The 13,409-nt window shown below is 36.8% G+C and overlaps 1 pseudogene across 1 annotated transcript; it reads left to right on the top strand.

The window, feature by feature from the left end:
* The first annotated feature begins 11,631 nt into the window (after positions 1–11,631).
* Positions 11,632–12,301, top strand: LOC308629386 (large ribosomal subunit protein uL23-like; annotated as a pseudogene). The gene is made up of 2 exons: positions 11,632–11,691; positions 11,920–12,301. The product of its transcript is annotated as a large ribosomal subunit protein uL23-like (transcript).
* Positions 12,302–13,409: the final 1,108 nt, after the last annotated feature.

Raw genomic sequence — 13,409 nt, 5'->3', positions numbered from 1 at the left:
CTATTACATATTGAATGTAAGAACCATGTTTTTCTTATCTTTTCTACATCCTAGTAAAGTATCTGGAAGACATAGGAGCCTCAGTAATAAGTTTTTGAACAAAGAACTGAATAGACCTTAGATAAAATAAAATTATTATAGTTTACATTTAATTTCATGAAAATACTTTTATACATTTATAAAATATTTTGTACTATTTTTATAATAAATGTTAACTTTTTAATGTGTATAGCTTTCTGTTGTTGTGTGGTTAAATCTGACCATGCAGTGTTTCCTGGGATACATACATTATATACTAATTTTATTCATTCTCATAGAGTTCTCTAGCAAGGACACATTTTTTTTTTCTTCTGTTCAGATAAGTGTTCTCAAGGCACTGGAATAGTAGTTTATTTTAATAATTAGCATATATTCTGACACACTGTAAATTCATGAGACGGCCACATGAACGCCACAAGTTTTTTTTTTTAAATTATTTTCTTTGTAGTCTGGTGTATTTACGATACCATCGAACTAACAACCTGAACTCTGCATTACTGAAAGGTGAGAACTCCCTTGAAGTATGTCCTTGGTTGAGATATTTTTGAGATTAATGGATAAGGAGAGCATAATATTTGAGGATTGTGAGCAACTTGTTCACTGGAAAAACATAAATGCATTTCAGGGTTGAATTTTATACCAAAGAGTTTTATTTTTTTAAGATGAAAAAGAACTTATTTTTTTTTCTTCTGTAAATTAATGATTAGATAGCTAGCAAAATGGGAGATAAAGAAATTTAGAAATGGATGTGTGTGTCTAGCAAATCTGTAAAATAATTAAAAACCAAATGATAAGTACAAGAAATATCTCATAAGGGCTCAACATCACATTGTAGAGAATCTCTAATTTTATAAACAAAATTAATATTATGTAATGAAAGGCAGTAAAAATGCCTTATTAGTATGAATTCTGAGAAATATTCCAAATTTGCCTGATGAGAATAATCATTATATTATATACTTTAAATATCTGACATTTATATTAAGCCATTCATTTGTTAAAAGATGACTAGTCAAACACACTGAGATTAGGTAGGCAAAAATCAATACTTGTTTTCAAATAATTTCACCTATCTTACTATGATTTTTTTAAAAATGCATTCACACTGAGTTAGAATGATTCACGTAATTACAGAAAAGCAATTTTAGATCACTCAGTTTTAAAGTTGGAGATTACCTAGTGTCCCCACTAGCATTATGGAGTGCATTCTGTGAATTCTCTCTGGGGACAGAGAGCTGAATAGGTAGGCCCTCACTTCCTCTTTAGGTAGACACAGAAAATGATGCTTTCATTAAAAAAAATCTATTTTAGATATTTTTCTCCTATCCTCATATATGATTTCCTCCAAATAAAAAGTTGAGGACAAGGAAACAATGGAGTACCTTTAATCATTCAACCAGCTTTATAATATGATGAGGATATCAAATCAGAGGTGTTAGATCGCTTACTTCAAATCAGATAGCTCCCCAAAGCTTGGATTAAAGCAAAACTATGTAACTCCTAGTTCAGTACCTTGTTGGAATGTTTTATGAAAGATACACTTCAGTCTTTAAAACTACTCTTCTCTCAGTAAATGTATTCATACTATTCTTGACTTTCCTTTCAAGTTTCATGATGTCAAGAATAGTTTACAGGGCTTCCCTAGTGGCACAGTGGTTGAGAATCTGCCTGCCAATGCAGGGGACACGGGTTCAAGCCCTGGTCTGGGAAGATCCCACATGCCGTGGAGCAACTAGGCCCGTGAGCCACAATTACTGAGCCTGCGCGTCTGGAGCCTGTGCTCCGCAACAAGAAAGGCCGTGATAGTGAGAGGCCCGCGCACCGTGATGAGGAGTGGCCCCCACTCGCCGCAACTAGAGAAAGCCTCGCACAGAAACGAAGACCCAAAACAGCCATAAATAAATAAAATCTAAAAAAAAAAATAGTTTACACTATTCAGAAAGTGATGAAGAAGCAGAGACATGGTATACACCTTGGTCAGTTTGGGAGGTGTATGGGAATTTGACTTTTTAAGAGTCTAAAATGATGTAATGTAAGCAGTTGATTTTAATTATTTATATCTCTCTTTTTTGTATTTTTTATAGCTTTTTATTTAATTCTTCTTCTCCTGTATCCTCTCTCATAAAATCCTATAGAGTGACTTGCCATTATTCCTCTTAATTTCCTTTAAAGCTATCTATCTCATTTATCTTCCTGATTTACACTTTCTATTTATTTCCAGACCTAGCTTTCCCACTCAATAAACTTGTGAAAGTCTTCAATGAGGGATAATAGAGCAAAGCAATATTTATATATTGATAAAACATACAAATGGAAAGGGGGAAGATGGAGACTGGTTTACAGATGAGTTACCTGTCAAATATCCTAATGTGTTTCCTATAATTCCCTGAAATTAGGGGAGATACTGAATTTAAGAGACAACTAATGATTTACTGTGTAATCGGACATATTAGATTTAGGTCCCTTACTTGCAACATAAAAACGAATGTTCTAAGTTTCTTTTTTCTTCAAATTGCCATCCACTCTGCTTTGTAGTGAAAACTTCTCAAACTCTTTGCTAATTCATCTGCAACAGCTTCATCTTGCCTTCCCTTCTACACTATTAGCTCACTTCTAATCAAAATGTAAGCTCTCTCCTCTCTGCTGCTACTTGTTATTCTTTTTTGTTAATGAGTAAATAAATTTCATGTTTCAATCTACTACTGATCCATGGTAAATGAGGAACAATTGAAAGAATGAACAATGTTTAGGCTGGCAGGGGAGAATGTTTAGTGTATGGGAAAGAGATCAGGCATATTCCATACGATTCTGAGAAATAGAGCTAAAAAATGTTAAAATATCAGGATTATAGGATTTAATAGTTTGGCAAATACTGAATGCTAGTCATTGTGCTACATGCTTTTGAAAATAAGTTATTTATTAAAGACAGCCATTATTATCCACGTATCACAAATGCAAAAACACTGCATTGGGCTTCCCTGGTGGTGCAGTTGTTGGGAGTCCATCTGCCATCTGGGGGGACACGGGTTGGAGCCCTGGTCCAGGAGGATCCCATGTGCCGTGGAGCAACTAGGCCCGTGCCCCACAACTACTGAGCCTGCACTCTAGAACCCACAAGCCACAACTACTGTGCCCGTGTGCTGCAACTACTGAAGCCCGTGTGACTAGAGCCCATGCTCTGCAACAAGAGAAGCCACCGCAATGAGAAGCCCACGCACCGCAATGAAGAGTAGCCCATGCTCGCTGCAACTAGAGAAAGTCCATGCGCAGCAACGAACACCCAGCGCAGCCAAAAAAAAAAAAAAAAAAAAATCACTGCATTGACTGCTTTTTAAAATTAATCAATGAACAAAGCTAAAGAGCTTAAAGATATTAGTAAGAGAAATAGTCTTCTTTCCAGTTGAAGCAAAGGTGATTAAGAAGATAAATTTATAAAGAAAATATATGTTGTTTATTGAAGAAAGTATATAAAAGAAATTTATATTTTTTACAATACTAAAATATGCTAGCCCTATTGACTGAAAATGCAATGGTCACTTTCAAAAAAGAGTAATGTTTCTGTCTGAATGCTTTAAAATAGGTTTATGCAAAATATATCAAGGATTAGTTGATATTTAAAATATGTTCTTATTTCCATGTGTATTATTACCTCAACATTTCCTTGTTTCAGAAACACACATTTATTAATAATAAAATCTTACAAGGTAACCAATACTGATTCATTAATATAATATCATTGTTTATGAGGATTTTGAGGGTTTTATTTTTAAAAAGAAAATGAAAAATAAAGTATAATTTTTAAGCTTCAATCTTTCAGAGAAATAGTATTCTCCTACTTTATTTCTCTTATAAGACTTTTTTATCTGAATAATTTTCATCACTTCTCGGTTGATACAATCAACCTTTGCTTACCATCTTCTTCCTAAGTATCTCATCTTCTTCCAAGTTTCCCTAGCTTAATTTAGGAATTTTTCAATTTTCACTGCAAACAAAGCACTCTCATAACCCCAATACTCATACGAATTACACTTTGCAATAGATCTTGACTCCAATTTTCTTTCATGCCCAACATCTTTCTGAACTACACAGTATATCAACCTGCTACTTCCTTTCCATATTCATTGTAGCATCTTAATAAATATGTATATTAAAGCAACTGTTTTCTAAATAATTTTCTTCTTTAGCGTCTCCCTCAACAAATCCATTCTAATATGTTCATTGTACCCTGTCATTTACCTGCTTAAACAATATCAATGTCTCTCTGTTACAAAGAAGGCCAACGTCAAAATACTTACATCAATTAATGCTCTCCAAATCAAATCCATTATTTTTAACCAATCTCTCACTAGTCCCTAAAATAAAGCCACCTTTCCAATTCAATTTACCCTATAAAAATGGCATATCTGAATCTAAGCCTTTTCTGAATGTCTTGAATATCTGTCTTGAATATCTATCTGTGGTCCTTTGTTTCATCAAGTACAACCTTCAAGTGCTTATTTGAGTATTACTTTAATTATCCCCAATTTTTATAATATAAAACTATACTATTCTACCATTGTCTGACCTCAGATTACATTTCTCATGTGTACCAAGTATTTTACCATTAATTATGTATTACTTTGTAATATTAAATGGCTAACTGAAGCCTTACCTACCCTATCAGATTGAATGAATGGATTGCATTCAATTTATTTGATTTTCACTGTTACAGAATATAATTTATTTGGTACCTAATCAACAAATAATAACTTGCTGAATTATTGTTTAATGATGCTAGTAAAATTAATCTTATTAACTGCATGCTTTTTTTTCCCTTTAGAATATTTTGTGATATATTGCCACACAAAAAGCTGTACGTCATTAACATCTACCACTAGATGAGTTTAGAGATAAGTATACATCTGGGAAACCATCACCATCGTTATGCCATAAACATATCCATCACCTCCAAAAGTTTCTGCCCTGGGGCTTCCCTGGTGGCGCAGTGGTTGAGAGTCTGCCTGCTGATGCAAGGGACAGGGGTTCGTGCCCCGGTCCAGGAGGATCCCACATGCCGTGGAGCGACTGGGCCCATGAGCCATTGCCGCGGAGCCTGCACGTCCGGAGCCTGTGCTCAGCAACGGGAGAGGCCACAACAGTGAGAGGCCCGCGTACCGCAAAAACAAAAAACAAAACAAAAAACAAAAGTTTCTGCCCATTGACCCAGGCCAGGCAGCCAGCCTGTGGTCCCCAGCAGCCAGCCATCTCAGAATCTCTGGCCGGGCTGACTGGTGAAGGGCTTACTGTCATTTATGTACATATTTTCCCTCAAAAATTTTTATATGGAAGGGGATGTAAGATTATTTTTGAGATAAATTTTATACCATAATCTAACTGATAAACATATACTGTTGACCCTTGAACAACTTGGGTCTGAGCTGTGTGGATCCACTTGTAAGAGGATTTTTTCAATAGTAACTGCCACAGTGCTACACCATCTGTGGTGTGTTGAATTTTTGGATATGGATGTGTCTGTGCCCCTAACCCCTGCCTTGTTCAAGGGTCAACTGTATATCATATTAAAATGCTATAAAGTCACATTTTATCAATCTGTCTTCCTACTCTTGCTTATTTTTGTTAACATTGCTTTCAAAGTCACATATGCTTTTGAAATCATTCTTGTCTCTGTAGCCCTCACTCACAATCAAGTGAATTGCCAAGATCCATAGTTTCTATCATCACAATACTGTTACTTGCTGTCCCTATCTGGAGCCCAAGACAAAAATTCATCAGTTTGAATGTCAATACTATGCATTTACTCTAAGCTCAATTCAAATATCCTTAGTCCTTGTCCTTTAGATATTTTATTTACATTAATGTATGCCACTGCTCATTCCACTTCATATTCTAATCCATGCATCCATCAAATTTCTACCTATTATTTGGACTCTATTTGAAATTCTATTCCTATTGTGAAGCCATTCCCAGTGGTTTGACCAGATGGGAAGAATCCAATATTTAAGTTCACATTTGTGGTAAATCCTAATAATGGTGCTTGGTATCTTCGCCTGTCCTTTCTGTTCCCCCTCTGTCATTTTATTGCCTAAATAATATTGTGAAGCAAACAATCACAGAACCTTAGTTGCATATAATAATAAGTATTGATTTTGCTCACAAATGTGTTCTGATCTGGGCTTGGCTTTGTTAACCTCTTGCTCATGTGTCTACAGGCAGATACAGATCGGGATGGGTTCACCCACATATCTGGTGGTTGGCTAGTCTTCCTGACACTGGACTGCCTCAAGTGGAGCAACTAAAGTGACTCATCTCTCCTTCATGTGTTCTATTCTCCAGTGTGCTAGTCTGTAGCCATATTGTAAGTGGTAATGAATTTTAGTCATTAACGTAATTAATCTACCACATTATAGGACCTAAAAGGCCAAAAGCTTTGTTGGTAAGACAGTCTAGTAATCTGGCTCTGTGTCCTGGATACAGTTTAGGTTATCTGAATGAGATCATCTTTTCTGGTTCACATGCAGACAAGCAGTTTCCCACTGATGTGTTCTACTGTCTCATCACCAGTGAGACTGAAGAAGTTCTTATAAACTGAGGAAAAGACTGATTGTTCTGTACCCATGGTAACATGTGGCCCCCATGTAGTTCAATGAATAATGACAACTTGCCTCAGTGAATATACTTTGCAATGTCAGCCCCTCACTTCTGAATGTCAGTCAGTAAGCAATAGAGTCACACCAGAGAACATCTCCGAGTGCCAACCGGTGAACAAAAACAGTCTCACCAGAGTAACCACACATCTACATATGAGGCCAACTCGCCCCTCTAAAAGTCAACCAGCCTCTGAACTCCATATGTGCCAAAATTCCTATGTAAAAGTGTCACCTGCTCTGCTTAGAGCAGCATTGCTCTTCCTAAGCAGAGGAAGCAATGCATTCAGCATTGTCTTTTTATTTTAGATGTTGAGTTGGGGTCTTGGCAACATGAGTGAGAAGCAGCTGTGTAGTCCCGCTATGCCTCTGGCTGTAGAAACATCAGTCTCCTGCTACATCTGGATAGCAACTAACTGTATGGATCTGAAGACATAATCTTCAAATCTTTTAAATAATATTTGTTAGATATAGACAATATGGATAATCAGTGATTTAATGATAGTAAGTTAAAAAGCTCAGTATTATATCCATTAAAATAAATGTCACATATTTTATCCAAAATTGTTTCATGTATACTTAACTTTACATTCAAGTAAAAAGAGTATTCTTTGTGAATTTATTATTTTTTCCCATTTCATCACGGGTAACCAAACTCCCTGTAGGGGTCCAGCACACCATATTTATGAAAAATAAAGCAAATACTTTATTTGGCTTCAGTTATACTTTATCTTATCTACCACTAAGAACTTTATCTAAAATGCCAGCATGAACTTTAAAATGCGTTATCCTGAACTGGAAGGGCAGTGTATCCTGATTTGAGTTGGTGAAATTTCTGAAAGGCAATCTGCAGTGGTCATTGTCTCTTTCATACTTTCACTGGGAAATTAGATAATGGTGGCTGTTCTAAGTTATTTCTTGATTGTCATTTCCTTTTAAAAAATATTATTCATATAGACTTGACTGATGGGTCAAATGTTATCTTTACTTTTTGTTTATTATATGGCTGCTATTTATCTTTGCACCTTTTCCTTTTCTATTTTTTAATCTATCTTTCAATCAGTTCTCCTAGCCAGTCTTCTCTTAAACTCTAATGCCTTCTTGCTGAATGCCCTAGTTTCCAGCCCCACACAAGTTAAATCCTGTTATTTAAGACATCCAGGAACAGAATTAAGAAAGAAGAAAGTTGTAGATACTCTCCCTCAATAATAAAAATAAGTGAATGAGATTCTCTATATAATTCTAGTCCATTTTATATACATAAATAAAAATGTATAATAAAAGAAATGTATAGCAATAATGGAAAATAAAATTATGTCAGCTGCACAACTCAATTCTAATTCTCATGAAGTATGAAAGAGAAACTTCATGATTAATATTTGTCCTAATGTAAATTAATGCCTAGCATATCTTTTTGTTGCATTACAGTTCATTTTATTTGATTTTCTAGCTAGTTTTACTACATGGGTACTTTGCAGAAATATACTAGAAGGGCCTAAATTAACCATGACATAAAATAAAGGCGTACATTTTGTATCTCTCAAAGATACTATAAACATGAACTTACTGTTATTTGATCTTAAATGAGATCTCTTATTCCGCTATGACCATAAGAAATAGTTTCCTTTAATTTTTTTAAAACAAAATTTAAGGTATCAATATTACTTCTCATATTTACTTATAGACAGACTATAAATCCATAAATACATAAATATTCATAAATGTATAAATATAGGATTGTAGTAAATTGTCCAGTGTGAATTCCTGCTTTAAATTCAAATAAAATGTGATACCTAAACATATTTTATTTTTTATGATTTTGAGAAAATGATATATTTGGAAGGTCATTGGGCATAAAATATAAACGACTGACAACGCTGTTGTCTGTTGCATTGGGGTCAGGAAAATGCAATTGAAGAAGGCAACTGTCTTTGTCCAAGTCGCTCTGAAGGAGTGATCAATGGCAAAGTATGAGGCTAAGTCTATCTCTTTTTACAAAGCAGGAGAAAATATTGTCTCCTGCCCTAGAGGCGACAGGAGCAGCAATGGTAAGTAAAGAAGCCCATAACAGACAGTGAGATCAACTCAGCTGGTGAGATCCTAAAAGGCCAGAAACTGGCAAAAGCAAAATGACAGTTTCTGTTTGGCTTGAGAGAAAACTTGCCCCTCTTAGGCAGAGCTTGCTTTAGTTTTCTGGTTGCGAAGGCTGAACTATGTTCTGAGAACAGATAAATCCAGTAAATAGGACAATGTTTGACTCTGGGAATGAGAATACAAAACTAATCTAAGGTTTCAGAGGGTTAAATACAGATGAACCCCTAAGTAGCAACACCAGTGCCATGGACTTCTGTATCACAGAGTGGACAATTACTAAAATGAATCACGACAATTGTTTGATATTTGATTAGACTGCTTCCATGGCAACAGCGTGTGTTTGCATTATTTACATTCTGTAAAAGAGGGTATTACATTCAGTTTTCTGGTAAATCTTAAGAGCAGCTGATGAGTCTTAATTTTAATCAAAGTGTCTCTTATGAAAATAAGTAAAAAGATTGAAGGCTACTGAGAGAACAAAGAATGGACAATGAAAGCCCCAGGCAAGCAATTTACTATTGACAGAGGCTTTCAGCCTTTTATGATCTCCAGGTAGCAATTCATTAAAAGAAGATAGGTTAGAACTAGAGCACATAGGTTATTTTTATCTAAGTCAACTTTAATGTTTTGAATCAAAAGTTGAATCCAGTATAATATAACCTTGTTTAAAGTTGATGCTTTGAGGCCAAATACTGTGCTATGCATTTTCTAGCTGGTATTTTGTCACCGGGCGGACGTGTGCTGTAACAAAATAGCTTCAACCGAGGTCAAAGGAAGGCCCCCGACGAGCAATCTCGGTTCCACGCTAGTAAACAAAGAATTGCAAACTACCACACTAAGATTAAGCACAGGGCAAAGTTTATTTAAGCAGAGGTACACTCTCTGAGAGGGGAGAGAGAGAAAGAGAGAGAGAGCGTGGGCTGTTTCAGCAAAGTGAAGCAAACCCAGCGCAAAGTTTATCGAAACAAAGGTGCCCAGAGAGAGAGACAGAGGCGGGGGGGGGGGGGGGGGGGGAGAGGGAGGGTGGGAGGGAGGGAGGGAGGGAGAGAGAGGGCTGTTTCTGCGAATTGAAAGCAGCATTTCTATACAAGCTTAAGGGCGCTTCTAAGGAACACTTTGCAGAGGGAGGCGGGGGTGAGTGACAGGGGATCATTATTTGATTGACGTCCCGAGCTGTATAACAAGTTTACTGCTGCGCATGCTCTCATCCTTGAATCGCTAAGAAACGCCCACTCAGGGGGGCAAAACCACAGGTAGATTTTATTATAATTATGGTATAAGGAGTTTGGGTTTACTAAAGGTTATACGCCTGTCTGGTCTGGGCATGCGCAGCCCAGGGAAGTCCCCTCGTATGTATACCTGTGGTCCCTCTTTATCAGGATAAGCTGCCCACCAAACGACCACAGTTTCAGCCCGATCTGAATGGGGTCAAGGGAGAGTCCCCAGATGGCTGGGTGTGTGACTTGATTTATTCTTCGTGTTTTTCTCACCACTGTCACCTCCTTGCTGCTAATGTCTGACTAACTACCTAACAATTCTATTGAATCCTCAGGTCAGTTCTGTGTACGTTGTAACCAGAATTATGTTTACTTTTCAATGAAGAGTGTGATGCACAAGAGACATTTTCTACCTTGTCTAAAACGTAGCATTGTTGTTAAATGACAGTCAGAATTTAACCTACGCAGTGCCCAGTGTCTTTTGAAGAATATTCTATTATTCCTCAAAATATTCACTGCCCCCCTGCCCTTTTGAATTTAGGAGGGGTCTTATAACTTGCCTTGGTTAAAGAATTTGAGTAAAAATGTCCTGTGCCACCTGCAATCAAAAGCTTTAAGAGCTAGCCCAGGGACAGCCGTGCATCTTTCCCCTTTACATAAGACCAGTGATATTACAGATCAAGGTCATTCAGTCAGCCTGGATCCCAACATGAAAACAGTGGGAAGCAGAATTTGTGCCAGTCTGAGATGAACCCACAGGATGAAAACACTCATGGTTATAAGCCTCTAAGAATTTTTACTGTTGATAACTGCAACATAACCTAGTTATCTCAACTGATGCAGCTCAAAACCATTAACTATTTGGCTTTTCAATAAACAGAATGCACACACAGAGAACAACCCACTGTGCCCAGACAGCGGGGTCCACGTAAAAACACTGCAGCCCTCACAGCAGTTCTGTAAATAGTGATGAAGTTCCAATTCCCAGGTGAGGGGAAGACAGATCCTTAAGCAAGAAATCCACCATTCTCTAAATCCATGAAAGAATAATTTTTCAATGTTTATCAGTAATTTAGAAGTCTTCTCATTATGGTAACAAATGATCATTTATAGAAGTCTCTTGTAATTAACTGGAACTCAATGATTTCATTTTCCGAATAGGCAATTATGAATAGTCTTCTACTAAATTATAATTCTCTACTTCCCTCTTATTAAAAGTAAAAAAAAAAAAACTGTAGTTACGGGTTGTAATTTTTGTACTTAGCAGTATCTTTCCAGTTTCTACTTTCAACTAGAGACAATCTTGTGACACACTTCTGGCCAAACTATGGAAGTGTAGCAAGGAGGAGTTTTGGAGAAAACATCTTAAGGAGTATATATCTTTTTGACTTTAGGAAACAATGTAAAGTCAAGTCCAGTTATTACATTTAGAGATGATTATATAAGTCAGTTTTTCTCAGAGTTCTTATTCCCCAGATATTTATTTCTCCTTTAGTGTCATCGTAATCCCAATTTAGACTTTCTACGGTCTTTAGATTGTGTTATGTTTAATAAACTCCAAAACACAGCACAAAAAGGATTACTGAATAATCATAATAAACATTCTCATTTAAGAAAAGGACAAGTTTTTCACAAAGATGTTGCTGAAAGTAAAGAAGGAAACTCCTGACCCTCCCAAAGCTGAAGCCAAAGCAAAGGTTTTTTTTTTTTTTTTTTTTTTTTTGCAGTACGCGGGCCTCTCACTGTTGTGGCCTCTCCCGTTGCGGAGCACAGGCTCCGGACGCGCAGGCTCAGCGGCCATGGCTCACGGGCCCAGCTGCTCCGCGGCATGTGGGATCTTCCCGGACCGGGGCACGAACACGCGTCCCCTGCATCGGCAGGCGGACTCTCAACCACTGCGCCACCAGGGAAGCCCCAAAGCAAAGGTTTTGAAGGCCAAGAAGGCAGCACTCAAAGGTGTCCACAGCCACACGAAAATGGAAAACCCATATGTCACCCACCCACACAGCAGCTCTGAAGGCGGCCCAAATATCCTTGGAAGACTGCCCCCACTATGCCATCATCAAGTTCCCCCTGACTACTAAGTCAGTCATGTAGAAGGTAGAAGACAACAATAAACAACAGACTTGCGTTCATCATAACATCAACCCCAAGAGCACCAAATCCAGCAGGCTGTGGAGAAGCTCTATGACATGGAAGTGGCCAAGGTCAATACCCTAATCAAGCCCAATGGAGAGAAAAAGGCATATGTTCCACTAGGTCCTGACTGATGCTTTGGATGTTGCCAACAAAATTAGGTTCTTCTAAACTTATCTACAAAAACAGAAACAGACTCACAGACATAGAAAACAAACTTATGTTTCCCAAAGGGGAAAGGTGGGGCGAGGGATAAATTAGGAGTTTGGAATTAACATATATACACTACTATATTTAAACTAGATAAACAACAAGGACCTGCTGTGTAACACAGGGAATTCTACTCAATATTCTATAATAACTTATATGGGAAAAGAATCTGAAAAATAATAGACATGTGTATCCCTCTGCTGTCATCTGAAACTAATACAACATTGTAAATCAACTATACTCCAACATAAAATAAAAATTAAATTAAAAAAAAGAAAAAAATAAACTGAATCCAACTGCCTAATTCTAAATATAAATTTTTCATCATAAAAAAGAACAAAAGGGCACACACATACAAAAAGAGGAACAGAGAGTGGGCCCAACTCCATATCACATACTACATTGTGCTAGAGTGAAATGCCAAGGTCTTCTAGCTGCGAAGTGAGTGCTTTCACCAGAAATCTATCCACTCTTGTAATTTTCTCTGAGTGAATATTTTTTTACCTTTCCATCCATGTTTATATCTAAAAGGAGTGTAGAGGAGGGCTTCACTATCCAGAGCTGGATGGTGGTAACAGTGAGGCTTTCTTTTTCACAGGTAAAAGAACTAAGCTGTATTCAGAGGTTGAGAAATCATAGATTCTTATTTGTCAATCTTCTTGTCAATAATTTCTCAAGATTTCATTAGCTGTGTAAGTATCTTTTCAAATAATTCAGAACCAGTAACTGCAATGACAATAGTTATCCATTCATATTTTTAATATGGACCTTATTTAAAAAAAAATTCTCCCTGCTATTAACGGATGTGCTCCTTCTACAATGGTTAGAGAGTAAATTAGGTTTTTTTTTTACCCTTAGCCCAGTCTGAGAATAAAATTTATAATACTTAAAACTGAGGGCTATATTATAGTAGAATGAGCAGAGTAACAATTTAAAGTAAGAGAATAACAAAATCTTCACTGTCTTCTGCCCTATTTTAATTCAGTCTGTTCCAGACTTTATGGTTTGCCATTTACAATGACCTACTCTGAGATCCAATTTCAATATTATGAAGGACTTGTGAATTAAA

The sequence above is a fragment of the Mesoplodon bidens genome (assembly GCF_964165515.1).
Source record: "Mesoplodon bidens genome assembly, chromosome: 2".
Classification (NCBI taxonomy): domain Eukaryota; kingdom Metazoa; phylum Chordata; class Mammalia; order Artiodactyla; family Ziphiidae; genus Mesoplodon; species Mesoplodon bidens.
Note: the sequence above shows the minus strand (reverse complement) of the source record. Positions and strands in the feature narration are given on the sequence as shown.